Below are 24,532 nucleotides of genomic sequence, written 5' to 3'. Positions count from 1 at the left end.
AAGATTCCCAGCATACCTTTTTTTCTGTTTACTGGGCTGGGAAGTGAGTGCTAATTCCAGCAGAGGGGATTCAGGATGGGCATGTCTCAAACTGGCAACTCGCTGCTACAGAGCTAGCAATTCTGTAGCATCTGACTTGATTGCCTGGACTCTGATAATTAACAATTTACTGTCCAGAAAATTAAACTCATTCTAAATTTATGCATGAGAACAAGATACCAATAACTTTCTGAGCAGCTCGGGAAAGTGGACATGGAATTTAGCTTTCTGGTCTGGTGAGAAGGTTAATGAACGTTGTACATCTGTACGAAAACAGCGGAGGGGAGGGCGAGCAGCTGGCAACAGCAAGGGTGTCTGAGCCAGAGGACACTGCTCTGTGTTCTGTCGCTGACTTTCTGTGTGACCTTGCACATTCTTGCTGGGAATTTTATCCGTGCCACTTCCCTATGCCTCAATATTTATAGGTGCCTATAGAGCTTTAGCACTTAGGGCGCTGTAGACGTGCAAGGTATCAAGGTGTTGAAGGGCTTCAGAAGGGAAGCAGAAGCTACCCTTTCAGATGAAGTTTCCATACCAAATGCAGAGTATCTGCTTGTGATGAGCTCTCCATTTCGGTATGACAGTGAGCTGGCGGACTGCGGAGCGGGCATGAGGCAGCAGAGGCACTGCGATAGCAGAGACCCCTCTGGACCCAATTTGATCCACCCGTCTGCCCCAAGGCAGCTTCCTGGCAGCTGCTCTCTGACTCGTTCATAAAACCCTCCCAACACAGACTGTTCACTGTCTCTCTAGGCAATTTATTTCAGTGCTTTGTTACCTTCTGTAGTGGAAAGCTTTTTCCTCACACCAAATTGATTCTTCCCTGCAAAACCTGAAGCTCGTTACTTCTGTCCACTGAGGACATGCAGAACAGATTAGCCTCTTCCTCGGCACGGTCTTTTGTGTACTCGTCGTCTCTTTTCAGTCTGTCCTTTCCTGAGCAACCTCAGTTTGTTTAGGTCTTGTTTATTAGACTATTGATCATTCTCTCTGCTTTGGACTTTCTTTAATTGGCTCATATCTTTCTGGGTGTGCATGACCCAAAATTGGATGTTGTACTCCAGCTGAGGTCTTCACAGCGTGGAAAAGAGTAGAGGGGCTATTTCATTTGTCTTGCAAGCTATCTCCATGGCTGTACTTCTAGAAGAGTATTTGCCTGGTTTTTGTAACATACTGTTTTTGATGCTTAACATAGCTCCCAATTTTTAATGGAGATTTAATACCAGTAAGATTTCTCTCCCCTACATTTGTGCAGATGATTATTACAGCATAGGTATAGAGTTCTGCATTTTTATTTTTTTTTTCCTTTTGAATAGAGTCCTGGTATTTATTTTAGGACTTCAACCATTTTGAAGTCCATATTTGATCTTCAACCTATTTGCCCCTTTACCAGCTTGGTATTGTTTGCAAATCTAGTAAGTACACTCATTCATCTGCCATTCATAATGATTGATGACAGACCTAAGACAGCCACCATGAAGCTCAGGTTTTTTATTTCTTCTGTTTTGTGAATGAACCTTTGACACTGCTCTGAGTAGTTTTTCAAGCAGGTCTGCATTCCCCCCCTCCCCCTCCCTTTTGTTTTCTTAGCTCACATACAAGAAACTGATATGAAACCCTGTGAAAAGCTTTAGAGAAATCAAGATGTGGCACAAAATCTATTATCTTCCTATTGAAGGAAATGAGATTGGTTTGACACCAATTACTCTGAACAGATCCAATCGAGCAGCCACTCATTTTCTTTGTGATTTTCTCTCTGCTTACCCATTGTTTGGTTTTATTTGTTTCTAGGAACTGAAGCTAAGCTGATAGGTATCTAATTCCCCATCTCCCCATCCTCTGCCTTTTGTAAAGGCAGGAAGTGTGTTTATCCAGTTTCATCCTTCTGCACCTCATCCCTGTACTTCACTATTGCCAATATCTGCTAAGAGCCCTGAGATTTCATCAGCAGAGCATGAATTGTATCAGGCGCAGCCAATTTCAAAACCTAAGCATCTTCTAACCTGTTCCTTCCCTATTAAAAAATCCAGTCCCATGTCATTGATTTTTATCACTTTCCATACTTTTGGGTAGAATCCGGTCCAGATGACTCCTTTTCTAGCTGGGTTTTCCACATCCTATGTGAAAAAATAATATTGAAATTGACAACCTTGCTGGCAATATCATTTTTTTTTTCCTGGGATGTGTGTATATTATCACTTCCTAGGTGCAGCTGTCATTGTTGTTAAAGGTCACCTTTTCAGCTGCTTACAAAACAGAAAACCTCATTCCTCATTCCCAGGATCTGGCAGTTCTAATTAGTAAACTTTCTACTCTAATGAGGAGCCCTGCTCTCTTTTTTCTCAGCTAGCACCTTTTTCTCCAGCATGGATTTCAGATGTGCATCTTTCAGATAATCTTCCTGTTGATTTTGGAAGCAAGATACTTTCAGCAACCAAGTCATTGCCCTCCTTACAGCTCTCATGGCAGCAGTCCCAAGCACCTTCTTCAGGGCACTTGGAAAAGTTGCCTGCAAACAGCGTGCTGCTCAGCCCTGGCTGCAAGCTTGCTCTGTTCCTGCAGTTCTTCCGAAAGCACCGATGCAGCCAGTTATAGTCGTCTCTTGTTTCTCCTCAGTTACCTAGTGACTTACAGTGAATGCTACAGAGGCACGAGCAGGAAACCTTGGAAGTGTTAGGGTTAAAAAAAAAAAAAAAAAAAGTGACCCCTCTCCCCAGCAGCTGTGAGTTAGCCATCTGGGGGGTGCTCTCCGAACCCTGCACAGCTTACTGTTGGTTAACAACCTAAAGCTGGTTTGCTTCCAGCAATGTATTTCAGCAAGCATGGTGTAATCATATGTCTTCCTTTTGCATGCTTTTGCAGGGTGATGGAGGAGAAAGGGGTGCTGCGTTTATTTGGAGCACAGGTGTGTTTGGAGCCCCTTCTTGCCCCACAGAGGTGTTATGGTCGTGGGGCTGTATGAGCTGTACGCAGCATTGTTTCTTTTTAAATGGCCTGCCTCTGAATTTCAGTGCATCTCCACCTGCAGACTTTCGTTAAATCATGATGAAGAGGGAAGAGGCACTGGCAAGTTGTGTCCTGGTTGCTTATATCTCCTCACCCACATGTTCATTCTCTTTTAACTAGCTCTAGACCATCCGATCTCTCCTCACGTAGAAATCTTCCCGTGCCTTAGCTGTTTCTATTGCCAGCGTTTGGACCTTTTCAGTTTCCTTCAGGGATCTTGATGTTACACCCATGTTTCTACGCCTTATTAAGGGTTAAGCACAAAATGCCTTGAAAAAATGTACATTAATTTTCTGTGCAATGTTTTATCTATTGGTAGAGTAAGGATGATAATGTGCACCCCTAGAAGTTGCTGAAGATCAATGAAATACGTTCGTAAAGCACTTTAAAAGCTTGGCATGGTGTGTTACTCCTTGAAGTGCAGATTACTGAACGCTGTTTAAAGTAAGAACTAACAAACCAAGTGCTACCATATGCAGTATTAATTGCATATGCAAATACAGCAGACTTCATTATAGGATTTGCTGACATTTACTGTGAACTCTGTGATACTTTTCTATAACAGCGTGCTTTTATTTGAAGTGACAGCAAACAAATGAACCAAAACTACTTTGGGATATCTTTAGCAAATCTTTCCTTTACTCTGAGCTAGTCAGTTAGCCACCATTCAATTTTTTTTTATCTGTCTAACCAGCTATCCTATACCAGAAAATGCTAGAAGTTAATACCTGCAAAGATGTTTCTGGCAAAACTTTTTGTTGTAACAGATGACACCAAACTGAAAAGGGTGGGATACATCACCAGCTGCAGTCTGCAGTTGTAAAGAAGAGCTTGGGCAGCTGTCTGCAGCATGAAAGGCATAAGCAGAAGGAAAACCTCAGTGAAGACCTACAGCAACAAGGAAACCAGAAGAGAAGAGGCTCAGTTAGGGGAGAATTGTCTGGAAATGTAAATAAATAAATAAATAAATAAATAAAGGAATAAATAAATAAATGGAAGGGCTTTTGAGGATGTGTGAAGGGAAATGAAACCTGGCAGGAACTGGAAGTACCATGAGATTCTAGGGAGTACGAAGGAAAGTGGCTAACTGATGCTGAAGGAGAAAATGAAGTGACCTTGAGTTAATCTGGGAAGGTTAATTCAAAAGGGCAACTGTGATGTTTCAGCTGCAAATGGGATACTTTGGGACAGTGGCTGGAATTAGTGCTGTGATGACAAATTTCTGCTGCAAAGCAAACCTTTCTAAATAGAGAAGGTCATGGCACAGAAGTAGCAACCTCTCTGCTTAGTCTGTTTTCTACAGGAACCAAGTTGCTGTATTTGCAGAGCAAACTTGCTGGTCAAAAGAAGAACATAGTAAATGGCATATTTTAATTTTTTAGAAGCTTGTAATAGATGCAGCTTTGCAGTTGTGCTAATTAATGACAGAGGATGAGATGCAGATTCAGTGGAAGTTTGTGACAGCTCTTCACTTTGAATATTTCCTATTAAGCAATGCGACAAAATTATATAGAAGCAGAAACAGCTTGTATGATTTAGATCTGTATGTTATCACAATTTTTGTATGTTTTTGTTTGTTTGTTTACATTGAAAACTAAAAGCGTGCTTTCCGCTTTGGGATTATTTGTTCTCCCAACTATATCAATTGTAATTGCTTCTTCGAACCGTGAGATAGTGCAGTACTTCAGAGCCACCATTCTTTGTGAACCCTGTCAGTCATTTTAGTCGCTGAGAATTGATATACTTTGGGTTAGTATTCTAGAAATGAAGCCAGGTAGCAAACCCAGTTTGAAAAACTTTATGCCACTTAAACCTTTCAAAATTGAAGGGCCATATTTTTAGACAAAGTCATCATCACCTTTGAATGTGGATTATCTTGGGGGTTTGTGACCCGAAGTGCCTCACACCTGTATTTCAGACACACTGAGGGCACCCCAAGATGCTTCTTGCTCTGGAAGCTGCACTGGACTGAAGTCTTGTGACAGAGATGAGGGTTGGCTCCAGCAGTTCAGGGAGCAGCTGGAGATGCAGCAAAATGCGTAGATGCAGAGCCAGGACTGGGCCGAAGGGAAGCCTGCATGACGGACAAGAGAAAAAGAGGTTTCCTGGCTTGAGGGGCTCCCAGAGTCGTGAGGGCGAGGGGAGAGTGGAGGTAGAGTGAGGGTTTAAATGGGTGAGATCTTAACCAGCAGTTAAATTCAGGAGCTATACTGGAGAAAGTATTGGTACAAATGTGGAAAAAGGAGCCTCCAGGTGGGATGACCTGCTAGAGAAAAGTCTGGTGGGGGAGCCAGAAGGCATCGCTGTGCAGAGTCTGCAGGGACAAACCACTGTGAGAGGGAAAGGAAGGGGAAGCAGGGGACCTGCTGGGGGTGGGCACAGGGAAGCCCACGCCATCCAGCAGCGACAGGCTCCGTAGCTGCAAGACAGGAGACAGGAGGGTATCATGCCCTCAGAAGGGTGTTTGGTTTCTGAATGTTGCTAATGACAGCCCGTAACGTTTGTGTGAGCATGTGCTGTGTGGCACAGTGCAGAAGTCCCAGAAATTGTAAAAACAGGCTCTCAGAATGTTAGAAAATACAATGATTAAATTTACCAATTGATCTCTTACCCATGCAGTCCTGTGGTTTTGGTTTTGTTTTGTAATTGCACAGCAAGTTGTTGCCTCCTTAATCTTCTCAGACTTTCTACAGAGAAAACAATGTGGTTTACTCCTACCCATGATCAAACGCACAGGAGCTTGTTTTGACTTGAGATTTTTAATTTTTTTCTTTCATTTTCTGTTTTCTGTGGCATCCTGATGCAGGTAGATATCCTTAAAAATTCCAGCTACAAGCAATTACAAGCAAAGTGTGATAAGGGAGAGGGTCAGATAAATTGAAGGATGCAGGTCACAAACGTAATATGGCCTTCTTCTAAAATATAATTGATTGACAGATACTACTGATAAAGAACTACAGTCCTGCAGCTGAAGGTCTCACTGTTAAATCATTAACATTGCGCTAATATATTTCAATGGTGAAGAGCTTATTTAAATTAAAATATTCCCTCAAATGTAAGTTGCATGCAAATATGAAAATCAATTATCAACTTTAATTGTGTCTTAAGGAAGAAGTTGTGCATAACATAATTAATTGGTTCCACAAAAGTCTAGATTTTTTTTTCTTTAAACACCATTTTGAACAAATTATTACCAAGAATTGCACATGACAGTTGAGCTCGCACATCATTTGCAGAGATTCAGCTGATGTGGTCCATAAGCCAGTGCAAGTCCTGTGCAGATATTGCTAAAGTAACTGGTCAGATTTCATATAAGATAGATAAACATTTTAGGCACTCAGATAAGATATTGCTGAGTTTTAAACTGGCTTTAAGATGCCATGAAATGGGCACTCAACACTCAATTTAGTTCCCAGTTTTTAACATTTGGTTACACATATCGGCTGGGACAAGAACCTTCTATTTCCACGGATGATTTCAATTCCACACTAGACCTTCTGGGGGCCCTCTTAAAGATAAGTTTTTATTTAATGTTGTTTCCAGCTGATTAGCAATTTAACTGTAGGGTAATTAAATGTTTGTCATTGAAGCCGAAGATACGTTCCAGTAGCTTTTTTTTTTTTTCCTTGTATGAAATTTCTTGGTCAGATGTTTGGGGAGAACATGGCCTGTGGTGTCCTCTGCAGCACGTTATGTTCTGTTTGAGCAGTTCAGTTTTCCCACACACATAACTGGATCTCTTTTTTCTATGAGCCAACATGAAATTGGTGAGAAAAAGGCATTTAACAGCAAACTCGTTCTTGCCATGAGCAAAGACCTACAGCTACTGGCCGTGCAGATATTCATCTTGCTGTCGCCAGCTGGTGAGAGGAAGCAGAGCAGAGAGGACTCAGGTTGGAAGACCACACAGTGTGCTTCCAGACAGGAACGTTTCTATTTACTGAAACACCGCTTGTCATAAAAATGGTTTGAAGTGTCACTCTCCACTCTGCTGCAGGCTTTGCCAACCTGCCTACCTGTCACATCTCTCCTAGTGCCTATGGAAGGAGGCAGCAGAGGCTGCCTTGACCTTTCCAGTGTTCTGCAGTGTGACGGGCATTTCCTGCTCTCCCTGGTTTACAGTCTTGGCAATATTTGTGTAAGAAAGATGAGCCAACTAATCACTTGTTTAAAATTTTTTAAATTACAAATTTTTTAATTTTAGAAAGGGTAAGGTCCGGCTGGCTGGGCTGAGGTGGTACATTTCCAATTGCTGATTCATGAGAAAGTTTTGAACAAGACCAGAAGCCATGCCTGAGCATGTCCTGACTGGGAAGAACTCACCTGGAAAAGCAAATGCTTGTCTACAGGGAGTTTTGATTTTTTTATGTTTTAAGAGAGTCTTGTGACAGGAGATAATGACTAATGGTATCCAAATGGATGCCAACACCAGGAGAACATTGGCTTCCTTTTCATTCCTCTGGTGAAATGGGATGTTAATACAAACCATGATGTGTTACTGGAAATATATTGTTTTTCTGAATGTGTATGTAAAGAGGATCCCTCCTCTGCTGTTCTTAAATACGCCAATAGTTTTAGCTCTGCTGAACACTGAGAAAAATGAAACAAGATACTGAATTTTCATCCTAAAACGCCTCATTTCTGTGATTGCAGTGGGTTTGCCTTGGCCAGCAGCCACTGTTGCATGGGTGTACCTCACGCTGTTTTCCTCAGCCCTCACCCCCTGGCAGGCTGTTGCCCTTTCTTATATACGCCTTCCCTCAGGAGCCCCCCAGCCTGGCTGCTGGGCTCAGCTGGGCCCTCCCAGAACCCTCTGGAACGTTTCAGAACCCTCTGGAACCATGCAGAATGTTCCTGAACCTGCTTGAACTTCCTGGAACCCTCTGGAATGCTCCAGAACCTGCTGGGACCCTCGGGTTCTATCTGGAACCTTCTGCATCCCTTTGGAACTTTCCAGAACTGTCCGAGGGAGGCAGGGGCAGCCTCTGTCTGTCCTCACAGAGGCACTGCCACATGCGGGCATGGTCAGGCAGGACACTGACAGACATTTTAGTTTCTCTGTGTCCCACTGCGTTCAAAAATGATTTGTTTTAGTCAAGGGAAAAATTCAGGCCCATGGTAGGCTGGAACGGGAAGGGTGGGAGAGCAAAACCTCACTGCCCAAAATCTGTTTGGGAACAGACAGGTCAGAGGGGCATTGGAGCACGAGGTGGCCCAGCCTGGAAGAAAGCTGTGAAAATACGGCGAAGGAAGCTTTGCTGTAGAAGAAGGTAAGTTGGTTTTCAGTTGTTTCTGGATAGCACTGGCTTTTCTCATGTTAAGGTAATACAAAGGCTTTTGCAGGATATTAGTGGCCATCAGAAACTCAAATACGTAAACATAAAATGATGTGAAACTCATGACGCTGTAAAGAAAATTCAGTTCCGTTTTTTCCAAACGAATCGTTGAAATTCCCAATTGAAAAGTTCCCGCAGCAAGAAGGCAGTTTTCAGAACCTGGGTGAGCTTTTAACCAGAGGAGTTTTTCTTGAAATTGTAATGAGATATTGATTGTATTGTAATAATTTCTAAGCGAGCGATTTTACCATTGCTGGTGAACACCCCCCAGCCACGTTTGTGTCTCCGAGGATGGAAGAGAGGACTGGAGCCCCCCAGGGGACGAGGTCCACCCACGGGGGAGGCTGTCGCACTGGCAGCAGGCTGACTGGCTTGCTGTCTTTATCAAGTTTTAAATGAAACTCTTCGAGTGGCATAAACAAACAGAATGATGCTATTTGTGACTTTTGCCTTTAAAAAAAAAGTACAGAGAAGATAATTCGTTTCCCTTGTCATCTCTGAAGATTAGTGCTGATGTGGGGCTATATGTAGTCACAGCATGGACCTGTAAAATCCGAGGGGCTATCTCAATTAAACATATGTTTGAGTGCTTTTTCAGTAAAAGCCTTCAAAGGGTTTTCACCAGATACACTAGGCTTAAATTTTCTTCAATAGTGTGAATAAAACATCTGTTGTCTGTAATTACAACTTTCTCCTGAAAGTTCTGGTGCCCATTGTCTTTTCTAAACGAGTAAAATAAATTACTCATTAATCCAAGAATTAATTCAAACAAAACAGTGGATCTTAGAACGAAATTGATTCCGGCTACTCATCCTGCCATCCATAATAAACGGAGTGTTGGTAACAAAATCTGATCCTAAGTGAAGAACAAAATGTTTAAAAACTCATCTCCCTGGATGTCTGTTGAGTCATACATTAAAGTTGTGTAGCATAAACATGAAAGCTGGGACTTTGAAAGCAGACAAGGATATTCACCCATGTCAATTCTATGTATTTTAATGAGTTAGTAACTAAACACTAACTCACATTGGCTTTGCAGACTCTAATCTCTGTGTTCAGAGTACTCAGAGGATTAGGTAGTCACAGCTATAAGCACCGTAAATTAACACTTTGGGGAAGTTAGCTCATTAACTAGTTTTAATGCAAGTCCTCAATCATTCAGTTGGATTTACGTTTTAGATTTGTGAGTTTTGCTTTTGTTTGGTATTACAGCAAGTACTTTGAAAACTCAGTGTTGCTTTTAAGACCAGTGGGGGAATGTAACAATTATCTCTGTTATCGTTGCCTGCAAGTGAGGAGGCTTCCCCTGAAATGTGAAGGGGAAATGGTCAATGCTGGACATGCTCTGATCCCCAGGCTGGGACCAGTACCGTGCTCTGTGCTCTCCCTTCCTGCTCTGGTTTCCATACCCAGGAGTCTGGTAAGGGTTTCATGGTTTGACACAGAGATATTCCTTGGACATTTCAGAAGCAGAAGAAATAATAATTTGTAAATGGCTGTGCTTTTTTGTTAGATAGAAGTATCTAAGAAAACCTCATTATTAACGAATATTGCCCAGTACCCGAAGGAACAAGTAGTTTTAGGCAACACAAGTATTTATAATGCAGAGAATACACAGATGTGTCTTTTTGGATCTGTTTTACAACAGCCTAATTTGTAAATGAGGTTTCTATGTATTCACAACACTCCTGGTAATTTGGCTCACACACCCAAGGAAATGCAGTCATCAAGCTGTGAATAGTTTCTGGCACTTTCATGCTTCGTTTCCAGGGAAAGGATCATGTCTGAGTTACTTAAGGGGAAAGAGCTGCTGAGCCATACAAATAGATCTATAATAAACCCTGCTTCTTAGAAGAGTGCCTGCGTCTTACTGAAATTTTGCTGTGAGCAGTAGTGGTTTCTGCAGAAAGGAAATCTAAAGGAGTCATACAAAGGTCTGCAGATGGGAGCAGAGCCTGCTGTGTGGAGCGAGGGTTGCACATGAGCAGGGGTATGGTACCTGTGTGTACTCGCATTATGTGATTAGAAATAACAAATGCTACTAAAGGTTCCATCTGTGGGATTTGTAAATGCCCTACAGAAATGTCCATGTGTGAATCTGTGTGATCCATGCAGAGTTGGGTTGGTGCATTGAGCTGCTGTTTAATGACTGTAGCTCTGGGTAGCTGTGGATCTATTAATACAATAATGCATCGATGAGTAGTCATCTGCTGTTGTGATCCATTAACACATTGATGTCTTCTCCCCCTGCACTCTTTCTCTCTCAGATTACTTTGTTTCAGGGCTGAACAGCCATAAATAGGAAAATAATGCATTGGTTTGGGAATGCAGCGACAGATTCAGCTGTGGAATTGGTGTCCATTTTTTTCTGTTGAAATATCTGTGAATCAGAACTGTCAAAATTATACAGAAATTTGACACCTTTCACTAGTCCTAGCCAAAAAGAAATTACCGAAGTTAAGTACATGTAATATTTCATTTGAGCTTGTTTTAGAACTTAAGGTAGTTCACAGAATAGTAAGACTTGAGTCTAGGCTGGTGTAAGGAAACCCCAAGCTAAATTTGTAGAGTCTGAGGAGGAAATTCCTTTCACAAGAGGCTGGAGCTCTTATCTGTCTTCAGTGTGAAGTTCCTTCTGTATGAACGTAGCTTTGAGCAGGTGTCCTCCCTTCCTAGAATATGTGTCTCGCCCCGAGAGGTGTTCTAGTCCAGGTCTCTTCCAGACTCTTTAGTTGGGGCTTGCCATGGAATAGACAGTTTTAATATTCATTGAGTTTCAGATGCCATGAATTCACTTCATGGCAGTGGATACCCATCATGGAGAAGGGCCCGGTTCCCGTGGCACAGGATCGGTCCTCCTCTTTGCCTTTCCCAGGACATTCTTGCTGCCTCTCGAAAGCCTCAGAGGAGCCTCTCACCCTGCACAATGACAGGCACACCCACGCTTAGGTTGGAAGTTCCTCCAGGTATAGCAGCTTACTGGAAACTTCAGTAGTGCTGAAGTGCTTTATCCTGCTCCTTGGTGTCACTAAGCTGATGTTTAAAAAAACACTTTGCATCAGGATTTTGCTGCGTTTGAGCTATTTTGCATGAAAGGCAGTGAATACAGAATGATAATGTTTTGACACAGTGATAGAAGCCAGGAAATTCACCATTAGTGGTGGTGTTTCTCTCTCTCTTGCCTCTAATGCATGACAGCTTTAGTGTAGGCTGTAACTGAGTAGAAATGACAATAGCAATTAACTTATAACCTTCTGCTTCAGTACACATTTTAGCATTCATTTGAAGGAAAATGTCCATTGAGAAAGTAAATATTTGTATGTGAATGTTCCGTGATAAAACTTCATACAGCTTGCAAAAAATTGCTGTTCGTATTCATGAACATCAGTATAAGTTAGAATACAATTTTCAATTTCCCTTGCAGGTTTTACCATTAAAAATATTATGAATCTCTTTCCTCCTTTTTTTATTCTTAGTTTCATGCCTTCCACATAACAGCAATTAGTCAGAAAACTGAAGTTTATGTTATGTTTTTTATGTTGTTACTATCAACTGACTAAATAGGCCACTTGGGTGTTTTGTTTTGGTTTTTTTTTCCAATAAGATTTTTTTTTTCTGTTTGTTTTGTTGTTGTTGTTGTTGTTTTGGTTTTTTTTGGTCCATGGTTTATTACTGCTTGTTATTAGCTGGGTGGGAAAAGAAATGGAAAATGGTGATTTATGTTTCATGAATAACAGTTTCCTATTTCTGGTTGCTCTTTATCTGTGGTTTAAAGCCTGGATTATTAATTAGTAAGTAGAATTTCTCTGCATCTTTGATCATTGATAGTATCACACAGAATACTGAATATTTAAAAGTAGTTTCCAGTTAATTTCTGGCACACGTACTGTATCAGAAGACAGAACATCACCTTAGAAGAGCTGTCTCAGTGATTAAATAAAAGAGATGCTCACTTTCCAATTTGGAGCAAATGTATTGTTGGTGAAAGTGATAGGTTTAACACTGATTTGAATCGATCAAGTGCCATAGACTATGGAATGTCTCCTTAAAATAGCTGCTGAAGAAACTCAAACAAGTTTTAAAAAAAACAAACAGTTCCTGTTAATAGCAACACCTGAAAGGAATAATCTGCTTTTCTGAAGTCCTTAACCTTTCAGAGACATTATGGGTTTCGCTACCTCTAAAAGTCAAATTATTTCATTAAAAGCAACAAGTTTGACTGCTGCTTTGGAAAAATAAACCTTCAACAGCAGACAGCATCAGCTCCTGCCGTTTTACCACTGGTTTGTGAGGACCAGCTCAGTATGGAAACTGCTCATGAAGCCATGAGACTCATGGCCTGTCAGAAGGCAGCACTTGCTACCAGCTCAGACAAAGCAGGTGAATTTTAAGAGGAGCCTTTGTGCGTGGTAGCAAACGGCAGTTGTCATCTCTGTAAAGCTTTCCTTTCTGTGCAGGCTGCTGGCTGGAGCCTGTTCTGCCCTCTGCTCTGGCACATCTGCTGGTGAGAAGGTGCCCAGAGAGGGGGTCTGGGCTGGGGCACAGCACAGCTTCCCCGGCTGCTGCCCGGGCCTGGGGGCTCACCCCGTGGCAAAATGAAGCAACCTGCTTGCCTGGACACACTCTCTGTCTCTCTCTCCTTCTCATGTTCTAAATGCATGTAACACACTGCCACTGTGCAAGCCAAAACCAGATGGAAAAGGTATTCTGTACTCGGGAAGACAGTCCCTGGGTGAGACATGGGGCATTAGGGTCACCCACACTGAGAGTCAGTGCTTGCTGAGGGGCTGCCCCATCTCTGTGCCCAAAGCTCAGGCTCTGATCAGCTCCAGCTGCAGTGAGCAGAGCCTGGCTCAGGTGAGGGCTTGGCTGCTAAGGAGCAAACCTCCGAAACTCAGCCCACCTGCTGGTAGTTTATCTGCAGCTGCTCCTGTTCAACCTGAGGTACTTATTCCAGGTTAATAGAGGGTATTGTGCTCTATTATGAGCACAATATCTGGTAGTGTATCTAGTCTTCTGTTAAATGTTACTTATGTTTGTTGCTGTAGTGTTAGCCTTATTATTTAGATTCATTTGTTGTGTGATACCTGTGCTTGAAAAAAAAAAAATCTGTGTGAAATACGGCCTCTTATTAGAGGAAATTCCTGCTGTGGGGTGAGTACCTGAGCTGAGCCCTAATGTAAGGGAGGCTGGATGTTGAGAAAAAGCTCCAAGGGGTAAGTGTAATGTCCATTTACTGTGGCACTCCTGAATGGCTTGGAGGAATGTTTAGATGTGCACTGTTTTAGGTATGTTGGTCTTAGTTATTTTCTGTTAGGACCGTACATCTAGTAGTCAATTTATTTCTTTAGGTGTCTTTAAGCTAGAATTTCTCACGTGCATGTCTCAAAAGGTGGGTGTTTCTGAAACCTTATTGTGTACTGCTTTCTCCTTACTCTGTTACTTGTCTGTGAGTAGACTTTCTAATTGGTTTAGTCTAGGAGGAAATTTGGGTTGTCTGCCGTAGCTGTGCATGTGGATCAGGTTGTAGAGAGCAGGAGTGTTCTGAAGCAGAACACAATGTCCTGCTTAGGTTTGGTTTCCTGCTAAACTTCAGTTTGGTATCTAGTCCAGGTGGAATGGGGATGTTACTTCAGAAAAAAAAAAAAAAAGTTGTAAGGTTGTGAAGTTGTATGTTAGGTTTAGGGTTAGGTTTAGGCCTGTATGTTTTAAGCACTGAGTTCTTAATCCAAACCCTTGATAGTTCTCAAGGGAACTAAAAGGGCTTTAAGTAACCACTTTGTAAATTCCTTGCTAACTTTAAAGAAAAAAAAAAGGCACAAAAATTTTACTTTGTTTTGTTTTAGTGGAGGTAGAAGCTCAGTGCGAAGGACCCAAGTACAACGTTTGAGCTGCTGGCCTGGGGGCGTACAGGGAAGCAGAAAGTGGCCTGGCTCCCTAGGGAGCCTGGTAGGGGCTCTGAAAGCAGCAAATTCTGGGAGAGGGTGGGGTGTCCTGCTGTACCTGCCTGTCCTGCAGGTCTTCCCAGCGTGTAGAAATCCAGTTAGAAAACGGACGATCGGGTTCAAAAAGTCGGATCTGATTTGTCTCCTTGCTGTGGGAAAAGCCACATTTTGTTATTGCAGGGCTACTATGTTTAATAAGTAGAAACTTGTGTGGCCAGCTGGAGTTTAGAGGAGGGAATCCTGGGGGTGATGGAAGAGCTGGGGCGCGGGGCTATATTGACAAGGTACCTTCAGGCTTGTTTTGCCCTCTGCTGGTCGTGATTTTGGTGTACTCGTGTGTGTTTATGTAGTTGTTTACAGCCAGTCAGTTTTCCCAGCTCTCTGAAGCAAATGCAGATGATTGTTTGGTCCGGGTGTGCTCTTCCCGCCTCTCTTTCCCCCAGAACAACCCCGCTGGCAGCTGAGGAAGGAAAAGAAAGGGAGGCAGGAGCCAAGAGCAGGCGTGGGGATGAGAGGAGTAGAACTGGCAGAAACAGTGTGGAGCCAACCGTCTCTGTCTGCAGCTCCTGTTCCTCCACAGGGAAGAGGTGAGGGGAACAGCCAGGGGCTGCCCCGTGCAAACCGAGCACCCTGCCTGGCCTGGGTGCGAAGCACGGCAGGGCTCCTGTACCCTGTGTGACGCTCCAGGATTTGGTCCTTTTTGCCCTGCTAGCAGGAACTGCTGCTCTGTCTACGGCTCTGGCACCTGTCTCATCCCATACCTTCCTTTTGTTTCCCAATGTTCCTCATGGAGGCATCACAACCTCACAGCCAGTAGTCATCCTGGGCAGGCTTGAGGGACTTGCACTCCCCTTTGTGTGAACAGTGTGATGGTACCCAAACCAGGTGTTAACAACACCTGCGATTTTTTTTTTTCTTCAAGCAATATGTTTCCTTGTTCAGAGGTACCTTACTCATCAGCAGCACTTGGCCACTGGTGTAGTGACATGTGGCAGCTTTTTCGCAGTTGGTTTAGGACATGAAACAAATGCTGTGTCTTACTAAGAAGCATTTTGGCAGTGTGAATGGCCAGAAAGTAATTAAACACTTGGAATGCCACCATTACACAAACTGACTGTAGAAAAAAATCACTCTTCTTGAGAGTGAGAAGCAGTTCAGGGACACCCAGCTTTTCTGCTAGGCTAGAAAAGAAATTTAGCTTTTGTCCTGTTCAGTTATTGGAGTGAATTGGCTCTCCAAGGCATCAGACGAGCACCATAGCTGATGCGAAGCAGGGGGTGGGAGCATGGGGACAGCAGCCGAGGAGGGAAGAAAGAGGACTGTCCTTTCTGGCAGTGTTTGTTAGTGTATATGCGAGTCTCCCACTCAGATACTGAGTGGGACTGAACGGCGTAAAAGCACGATGTAATCAAAACCACAGCATGAGCTGTAGGAGTGTCTGCACTAGTGAGGAAAAGCCTTTCTGTTTTTCTCCAGCACTTGGCATAGAAAGCAGGGGATGTATTACCTACCTCTGAGTCTACATCAGCAACTCATTTGTCAAAGAGCAAGGGAGAAAGTGAGTAATGAAAGTTTATGGAGTATATTTTCTTCTCAATGTGCTATTAGCATTAATGTGAAATGTACTCAGAGCGAAGAGAATATGCCCCCTTGTGTGTTTAATGATCGAGCTCCCAGGTCACTGCTAAATCTCACATGCTTTATGTGGTCCTCTGTGCAATGTTTCTGCACAGTAATTTAAAAATGGGTAAATTATATTGCTGCCCTTAGTTAATTGCTGTCAGTGAAGCAATATCATAGCCAAGATCAGGCTTCATCAAAATGACCTGAGTTCAAACTGTAATTTTCTAAAAACACGGCTATAGAATATTGCCAATGATATTAAGCATATAGTCATTTTGGATGTGATATTTTGATGAAAGCAGATAATATTTGGTCAGAGGGTCACAGAAACTAGCTTTGGGTCATGTATGTTTTCTCCTGAAGGCAGGAGACTTGGTCACTGCTTCCACTTGCAGGCAGAAGGAGAGCTTGCAAGTGCGGGGAGCCTTATACCTGCTCTGTGAAAGGCTGTCAGGCCCTGCTGAGGGTGTTGAAGGACAGCGGAGTGTTCCTGGTTTGTTATGTTAGCTGAGGTAATGCCCTGTTCTGTCTTTGGGGGGAAGAGAAGGGAAACCTCAGGTGCAGTCACGAGGTGGCTGCTGTCCGCAGGGCAGCATGTATTTAAAAACCACCTTGTCCTGTTCAACCTCCACCAAGTAACCTTTGAGAAAGGTGAAACGTGCTGCAGGTCTGTGAGCACTTCCAAGCAGGGTTTTGTTCCCCAGGGCACTGTTTTCTGGGGGCTGCATGTGCAAGCAGTGTGGTGCTGCCAGCAGGAGAGTTTGCTGCTCTGCTCCTGGGGTACAAAGCCAAGCCTCCCCATTAAAAAGGGAGTCACAACATTTTCATCCTTCTTGGGCAGTGTGTGAGGACCTCATCCTACATTCCAAATGCTCGTGAATAGTGCATGGCTTTGCTCTTATAATGCAGCACATCCAAAATGAATTAGTAATAATTAACAATAAACACTTAGATGCATATAGCTGAGGTTTGTTTTTTAAAAAATCAAAGGGATAATTGCTTTCTACACCTACTCTGTTTGCAAGCACCAGCTCCTTTTTCTGCTGTGGAGCACAGAGGAGGGACCTCGGTGCCACAGCTCTCTGTGGGCTGGGGCCGATCACCAGGGGAGCTGTGACTATGGGCAGGCGTCGGCGTGGCTGTGCAGTGTGGCACGGGGCTCCTGGGCACGAGCCATAGTAAAACTCATCTGTTGTGTACAATAGGCTCCTGTCGGTTATGCACATCCTGAGGCCCTGATAAGCTATTTGGAGGCTGCTTGAATCACAGGATTGGGGCTGGTGCTGAGCCAGATGAGTAAGAGGATTTTTACCAAGTGACTTTATAGGAGCTGCTGTAAGGCTTCTCCTCTTCCCTGGCAGCACAGAAGGAAGAGTTCCTTCTGCAACCCCAACAGCTCCCAGGGCGCTACCTTCTGGAAAAAGGAGGCAATCATTTAAGAAAAAGGGAGAAGTGTACTTAGGGAAAAGCTCTCAGATTAACGTTAGTTACATCAGTGTTGAATCACCATAGTTGAAATACTACTGAAATTATATTAAAAAAAAAAAGTGGAGGGAATTTCACTTACACAACTGGTTAAAATGCTGTGTGTCTAAATGCTTGTCTGTATCATCCTTCCTCCATCCTTCATCCATGTTTTAAAATAATTAAGCCTCAGCATTTGCATCCAGATCTAGTTAGAGAAGATTTCACACAGCACTGTGTGAATCTGTCAGAACCGCAGGCTGAGAAAAGCTCCACCTATTGCCATTCATGTTCACATAAATCTCTTCCTTAGTCTCCCCTGATACCTGGATTTATTTCAGTTTCTGTTAAGCAAGCTATGGGAAAAGAAGTTTGCAAATGGAAAATAGTCTGACCCAACCTTACTGTATTTGCATATCCTAATGTTTTCCTAGCTCTTGCTGGATTTCTGAGATGCTCAGGTATTTGAGTCCAGGCTGGAGAAATGTATCATAAGTCTGATACCTTCTTGTGTGGATTCAGAGCTAGATGTCTGTCCTGGTGCCTCAGCGCTGCTAACAAACCCTCCTTTGGTGTTTTGCTGTGGTCAGGGAATGGGGCCGTCGGTTGGTGTCACTAGAGAAATTGTGACTAAATCAGGGGTGCGTAACCACAATTCCTGCGAGGTTTAAGTGCTCTGTGGTTGTAGTAGAAGTAAGATAATGCTGTAGAATGTGTTTTGAATCAACTGGGTGACCAGGAACATCATCTGAAGCTTTATTGTGGCTCTGCATGTCTGGTCTAAAAAGTTAATTATTCTGTCAGCTCCTGGACACTTGGTGGCTTTAATTGTGGGAGGGGGAGTGACCGAGCATCCAGGAAGCCATTAATCAGTCCTTTTCAGCTGCCTCGCCTCTGCTGAATGCAGTGTTCATAAGCTAGTTCCTATCAATCTGTCGTATATAAAACCGCTAATTGCTTGCCTTCTGTATGAAACAGATCGTGTTTTCAACCTAGAAATGTGGCTTATGGGGCTGGGGGAAGAGCCCTTGCTCCAAGAGGGGGCCTGAAGGGGAGCACTCATAGCCTCTGGGGCAAGAGCTGGGGAAATCCCCTTGGAAGGGTGGCCATCCTGCTGCTGGTGTGCCACCTGCAAAGGGGTGAGCAGCTGGCCATGGCTGTGGGAGGGCTCCCTGGAAAGAGCAGCCACTGCACAGGCCTGACACTGGTGTGGCCAAAGCTGCGATGAGGTTGTGATGTGCCAGTGGTGAGCAGCTGATGGCAGACGGCAGTAGTTAAGGTAACCGTGAGCTCAGGCCATGCGGCTGCTCCAAGGCTGAGCCTTTGTGCAGATCAGCCCGTGCAGGGCAAACCCAGTCCTGGTGCTGTAAACCCAGAGCTTTCAAAGCATGTAAGTCTGCACTGCTGCAGGAGCTCCTTACAGGGAGCACTGAATGAGGCTTCGTTCTGAATTTTTGCTTCTGAGTAGTTATTTTAAAAAAATAAATAAATTCATGGGGAAGCTTCAACAAAGAGAGGCTTCAGAATGCAAAACTGAAAACAGGGAAGTGTAAAGGTTGATAACAGAAACATGCTTCTGTGATAAAACACAGTCCACAGGAACAGATGTCTGCTAGCATCTCCTCTCTGAAGTGGGAGGAGGCAAGGAGTACAGCTTTTGGTGGAAACAGGTATTGAATACTTTGCTCTTTAAGTTTTTTTTCCTTAAAGACTTTCTTTCTGGGGGGGGGGGGGGGGGGTTAGGAGGACTTCCATGTGTTTAGTTGGAGGGAAGGGGAAATTGATACCCGTGAAAGGTGAAGAAGCTTCATAAACTGACGTACAAATTCGATTCCACGTCTACTATGTGTGCAAACCAGGCCTGCTGGCAGAAATACTGCATAATAGTATTTAGGTGAATAATGCAATACAGAGAGATTGTATGGAAGAAAACAAGAGGTGTGTGATCTTAGCCTCCATGAGGTGTGCTTAAGAGGAGGTATGTTCTTAAAATAAAGATTTAGCTAAATAAGAGAGCTTAAATTTGATGCACTGAAGTTTTTTAGTTGTGGACAGAACAAGTACTTTGGCTGGCCCTGGGCACGAGGTAAAAGGTCTGTTGGCCCTTGCAGAGGACTTTAATGCCCTGAAAAAAGCGGTGTTATTCTTTGAGCTTGGGAGGCTTTAACTTGTGGTGCAGAAATAACCAGTGTCCTGGCTTAGCTTTGTGAGCCTTAGCCTAGAAGCAGACAGAGCGGACCTGCGTGCTTTCCTCCTTGATGCTGCCCTGAACCAGCAGAGGCCTCTGGGCTTGGGGGCAGCATGGGTCAAGCGTGGGCTTGGCCTAGGTCCCTGGTGCTGCTCAGGTGGGGACAGGGCTAGGGGCTGCCGGGTGCACATCACCCCAGGAGGAAATCATCACCCGAACAACATAAGATCTCTCCTCTTCAGTGCTTGTTTACAAGCTTAACTTCTGCTGGAGTTTTCAAAACACTGCAAAGAAACCAGTATTTTAGTATTGTCCATTGTTATCCAGGAACCTGAAAAAGCCATTTCTAAGAAAAATGTGTTTTTATTTATTTATTAGCTAAGATTCTTGTAGCATCTGACTTTTTTTTTTCTAGTAATCATCTCTGCGGCGCTCTTTCAGCAAAAGTGCTCAGGTTCTACACCAACACCACCTGCTTTTTTTTGTTTCATTTTCCAACTTTATATCTGTTTTGTTGCTTGTTCTGTTATGTGAAGTGCACTAGAACAAAAATCATGACTTGTTTTAGTAGAGAAACTAGCAATTTTATTTGCTCAGCAAGGTGCTTCAGTTATTGGAGCCCCTGGAAAGTTCAAACAAAATGTACAGATAGATGAGGGTATTTGCCACTTGTCTTCCAGTGCTTTGCCATCATTAACCAATTATTCAGGGTTTATGCTGTGAATATCCACATGGATCTCTGAGTTGTTTGTATTGAATTATGCTTAGAAGATCATGCAAATTGAACGTGATATTTCACTCATAGGGAAATCAGTGATTTCTTAATTAACTATTTAAGTAAAACAAAAAATCTACGTGTTGCAGAGAGAAGCCGTTTGGAAAATGCTCCTTAACTCAAGAGCCTTTGCAAGAAGCTCAGTTTTTACCAGGGATAAGAAGCAATGCTGCAAAAGTCACTCTGTAAGCCAGCAGACTGCTCTGAGCACTGATGTCGAGTCTGCTTGTTGATTCTGTTCATGAAGGATATAGCAGGGATATAAAGGAAAGGGACCAAAGCAATATAAGTTCTAAAGTTAGTAGCACAGTCATCTATTGCAAAACTAAACAACCCTTTTTTAGGAAAATTGAAAAGGTAAGTAATAAAAATAAGTTTTTCTTAAAATGTTTTCTTAATCGCCTAGAACCCACTGCTTTTGTAAAATTCCCTATATGCATATATAACTACTTCCTCAGAGAAGGGAAGAAATAGATAAATACTAAAGAGATATCTGATCAATAGCCAACCACTGAATACACTTCTTGTCTATATCTAACTTGTAGCAGATGAGTTTAATCCTTGCTCTGTCAAACCCCTGGAAGAGCAGGCTTTGAAGCAGATGATGCAGGCCAAGGTTCTTGGTGTGTCAGATGCCTCCCTGCATCTGCCTCCGTTCCAGTCTCCTCCTCCTCATCAGACAGCTACCTGCATCTTTTAAATCATCACTTCTGCTTGCGCAGTGCACAGGAGAAAATTGAACATGTTGTGGTGTTCATCATATAGGTGAACATGAGGAGAACAAAAAAAAAACTCCTGCAACATTATATAAGATTGAGGAGTAGAATAAGAGAAAGTCCTCGCTCTGTTTGTGTCTGTAAAATCTTGAAATTGTCCCTCTTCTCTTGAAAATCCAGGCCTTGCCTTTATTACATTTTCTAACAGGTGGACTTATAATGTGCCTTACCACGATCTCTGCCTTACACCGAGTCATTTAGCGTAATTAAACCACAGCCAAAATGGTAATGCAGCTGATAGATGCAGCTCCAGAAAGAGAAGTCTTAATTAAAGATGGCCACATGTGGCTGGTTAATTTAAATTAAAATAGCAGTGAAGATGGGATGACTTGGATTTTTATCAGCTTTAGCAGCTTAAACACCTCTACCTTGAACCTAAGCTTTTGTCCCCAGCTAATTCACCTTGCCCTCACCACACGAGGGGTCCCGGTGCAGCTGGGCTGCCTGCAGCACAGCCATCGTGCCAACCAGGCCAGGGCCAGCCCCGCGTGCTGCTCCGCTCTCCTCCCTGCACAGCGCCCCGCACCAGTTGAAAGCAAACTGCGCGCGTTTCGTTCGGCCCGACGGTCTGCAGCTTCAAAAGATAAGAAGCGCTTCTCAGCGTGACTCAACCATGAAATGTGTTAGAGAATGGAGCTTTTGATGAGAATTTGCATTTTAAAAAAAAAAATCCATTTCAAATGCACCGCACTATTTATTCCTGTAGAGAAGTAAGTCTTATCTTCTGAATTTCAGACAGCTGTACTGAGCCGGGCTTTCTGAAGTAGTTTTCATGGCACTTGGCCACTGGGGGTGGCCATGGCAGCTGGGGCGGGGGGGGGGGGGGGGGTTATTCTTGGCTTTTCCTTTCTGCAGGTATAATATCCCTCGAGTATTTCAGGTCAGATGTCCTTCCAGAACTACACAAGCAGAGCTTTTGGCTCTGAAATGGTCAGCTGTCCTGTAAATAGCATTGCAAACATTACAGCAGAGTTATCTCCAAGCAAATTTTCTTTCTTGGTGACCTAAAGATAAATTCTGACCATGAGCATGTTTAGAGATAACATCAGAATTGCTTTTCTACACACGTACAAACTAAGAGCTGTAGCTAGATGGCTCACTACTGCCTATGTGTGTTCGCATGAGTTCCTGAGAAGTACTTGGTCTAGTGAGTGTGTGAAACAACTCCTAGCAGGAAACTCTGTCAAGTTGTGATATGGTCTAAGCAGACGTATTTGAGAAGAGTTGCCTTGGAGCACTGGTTTCCTATTCTTAGATGGCAATTTTAGCGTTTAAAGAGTGATAAAATTCAATTGACATCAAGCTTGAAAAGTAAGTTGTCAGCTCTAATACCTTTCACAAGCTCTAGTACTGTTACAAATATTAACAAATTCTACTTTTCTAAATGTGTGGTAAAACTCTTCTGAATTTACTGTGGTTCATGTGCATTTGCAAGTATCATTTTTTAAAAATAATTATTTTGTGGCTTATATTTTGCATCTATCAGTGCATTCCAGAGAGAAGAATCGATGCTGGAGCTTTCCTCATGACACTTCTTGCAGGTGCCCGAGGGGTAGGTGCCAGCACCGCCTCCCCTCTCCATGCACTGATGACCTGTCTTCCCTCTTGCACTAAGCCTCTATCAGACAAGTAGCATGTAAATGTTCCAGCTCTAGCATACCCAGAATAACAGAGGCACTGTCAGGAGGAAGCACTGTTACATCCTACAGAAGGAAAAATCTTTTGCAGCCCCTAATCCCATGATGCCTATTGCTATGCTTTCATTTCTCAAATCTCCCTGTGCCCCTAGGAGATGCCAATAACTCCCTGACTTGATCCATGTTCATCTGCCACAAGTGCTTGGCAGCACCACGCGGCTCTCCTGGCATCTCCTGGCTCACGGACACTGGTGTGCTGTGTCCCCCCGTCGTGGTGCCTGTGCATGCCTAATACCGACAGTGCTGTGCTGTCAATAGCAGAACTTGTGTTAGATGTGAATGAGGCTTTTAAGGTGGTAATTCCTCAGGGCTGGCGGTTGGAAGGGATTAGGATGTCTGTCAGGGAGTGAATTGTAGAGCTGCGCTTGAAATTCTGCTGACCAGGTAGACGTTATTGAAAAGAGATTTATGCCTCTGTTGGGGGGAGGAAAGGAAAAGGGGGGGCAACAGGTGGGTGTTCTGTATGTGGGTTTGCTTGTCTGGGAACAAACAGGCGGAAGCAGGGGCAGCTCAGGCAGGCTGACTGCTGTGGCCCTGGTGCAAGGAGCAGGCCGGAGCAGTGAGCTACGGGAGCCAGAGGCTGGCTACTCCCACCGGAGGCATGCTGGCAGGGTCAGTCCTTCTCCCTGGTTGCACCTTGTCATGGGTCCTGCTGGCGATGGAGGCAGCAGCACTGGTCACTTATTGCAGTGCGAGTATTCCTGCCTCAGCTTCATGACCTGCAGGGTGCCCCTCAAAGCACGCTTCTGAGGCAGGGGAGGCAACTGCAACCAGTTCTCTTTTTTTAATATATATATGAAGCTGGGCATTTTAGTATTTGAAGTATCACAGGTTTTGGTCAATCAGTTGAGCTGTCAGCGTGGCAACCCGTGCAAAGAGCAGAACCTGTGGCCCATCATGGCGGAGGTGCTGGCTCTAGAGCAGTACTATCTGTCTGCTGGCACAGGTGTCACTGAGACTGTGTGGCTGGGGGTAGCAGGAGGAGATCCTTCTCTGAAATGGTCTTCTGCATTTAAAGCTGTGCGGATGTTTCATGAAACTTATTATGCACTTTGTAAGGTGATAGTTCTTGATAGTCCTTAGCACTGAAAGGAGCAATGGAACCAGTGCCAAGCAGCAGCTTCAGGGGGACCAAGCTCAGAGCTGCAAAAGATAAGAGCTTTGTTTGATTCCAGAGACCTGAGCATAAAATAAACAGTCAGCTGCTTGTTTCTCTGTTTAGAATGGAAAAGGAAGCACTTTCCAAGATCAGAATGGATCAGAGAAGTGCAATCACAGGCAGTTCTGTAGGGCATTAGCAGGGATTACTTAAGGCCTGGAAGCATAGTTGGTGTTCACCAATGTAAGTTGATCGCTGTCTAAAAGATGGCATTTCTTGAGGGCTGTAGTGAACATGCTTGCATGGAGCCTGGCTCAGAGTTGCTAAGTGTTAGCTGGTGGTCGTGCAGCGGCCCACAGGAATTGCTCTTTTCCTCTTGGGACAGCAACTGGAGGGGGAAAAACCAGTGATACAGCCATATAGCATCAGAAGGGCTGTGAAGGAAAACACTAGGAGATTTCAGTGCGTGAAGGGAGGAAGGCAAGTGACTTAATCCTGTATGTGTTCTGTGCAGTGGGAAGGGGGAAAAACAATCAGTGACCTGACTGCTGTCTTTAAAGTCTGTCCTGCTCTGTGGGTTTAGT

The 24,532-nt window shown here is 43.8% G+C and overlaps 1 protein-coding gene across 8 annotated transcripts in view; it reads left to right on the top strand.

The window, feature by feature from the left end:
- The window catches only part of KCNIP1 (potassium voltage-gated channel interacting protein 1), a 241,922-nt gene that overhangs the window by 137,369 nt on the left and 80,021 nt on the right, over window positions 1-24,532 (top strand). The window contains exon 1 of one of the 8 annotated variants that reach the window (XM_080554787.1): window positions 13,365-13,385. The exons of 3 other annotated variants lie outside the window; for them this stretch is intronic. The gene's annotated coding sequence lies outside the window, so the exon portion shown is untranslated. 4 more of the 8 variants (XM_080554792.1, XM_080554790.1, XM_080554795.1 and 1 more) reach the window with 4 other exon arrangements.

The sequence above is a fragment of the Anser brachyrhynchus genome (assembly GCF_964034855.1).
Source record: "Anser brachyrhynchus genome assembly, chromosome: 14".
NCBI lineage: Eukaryota > Metazoa > Chordata > Aves > Anseriformes > Anatidae > Anser > Anser brachyrhynchus.
This window is presented reverse-complemented; position numbering and strand designations above follow the sequence as displayed.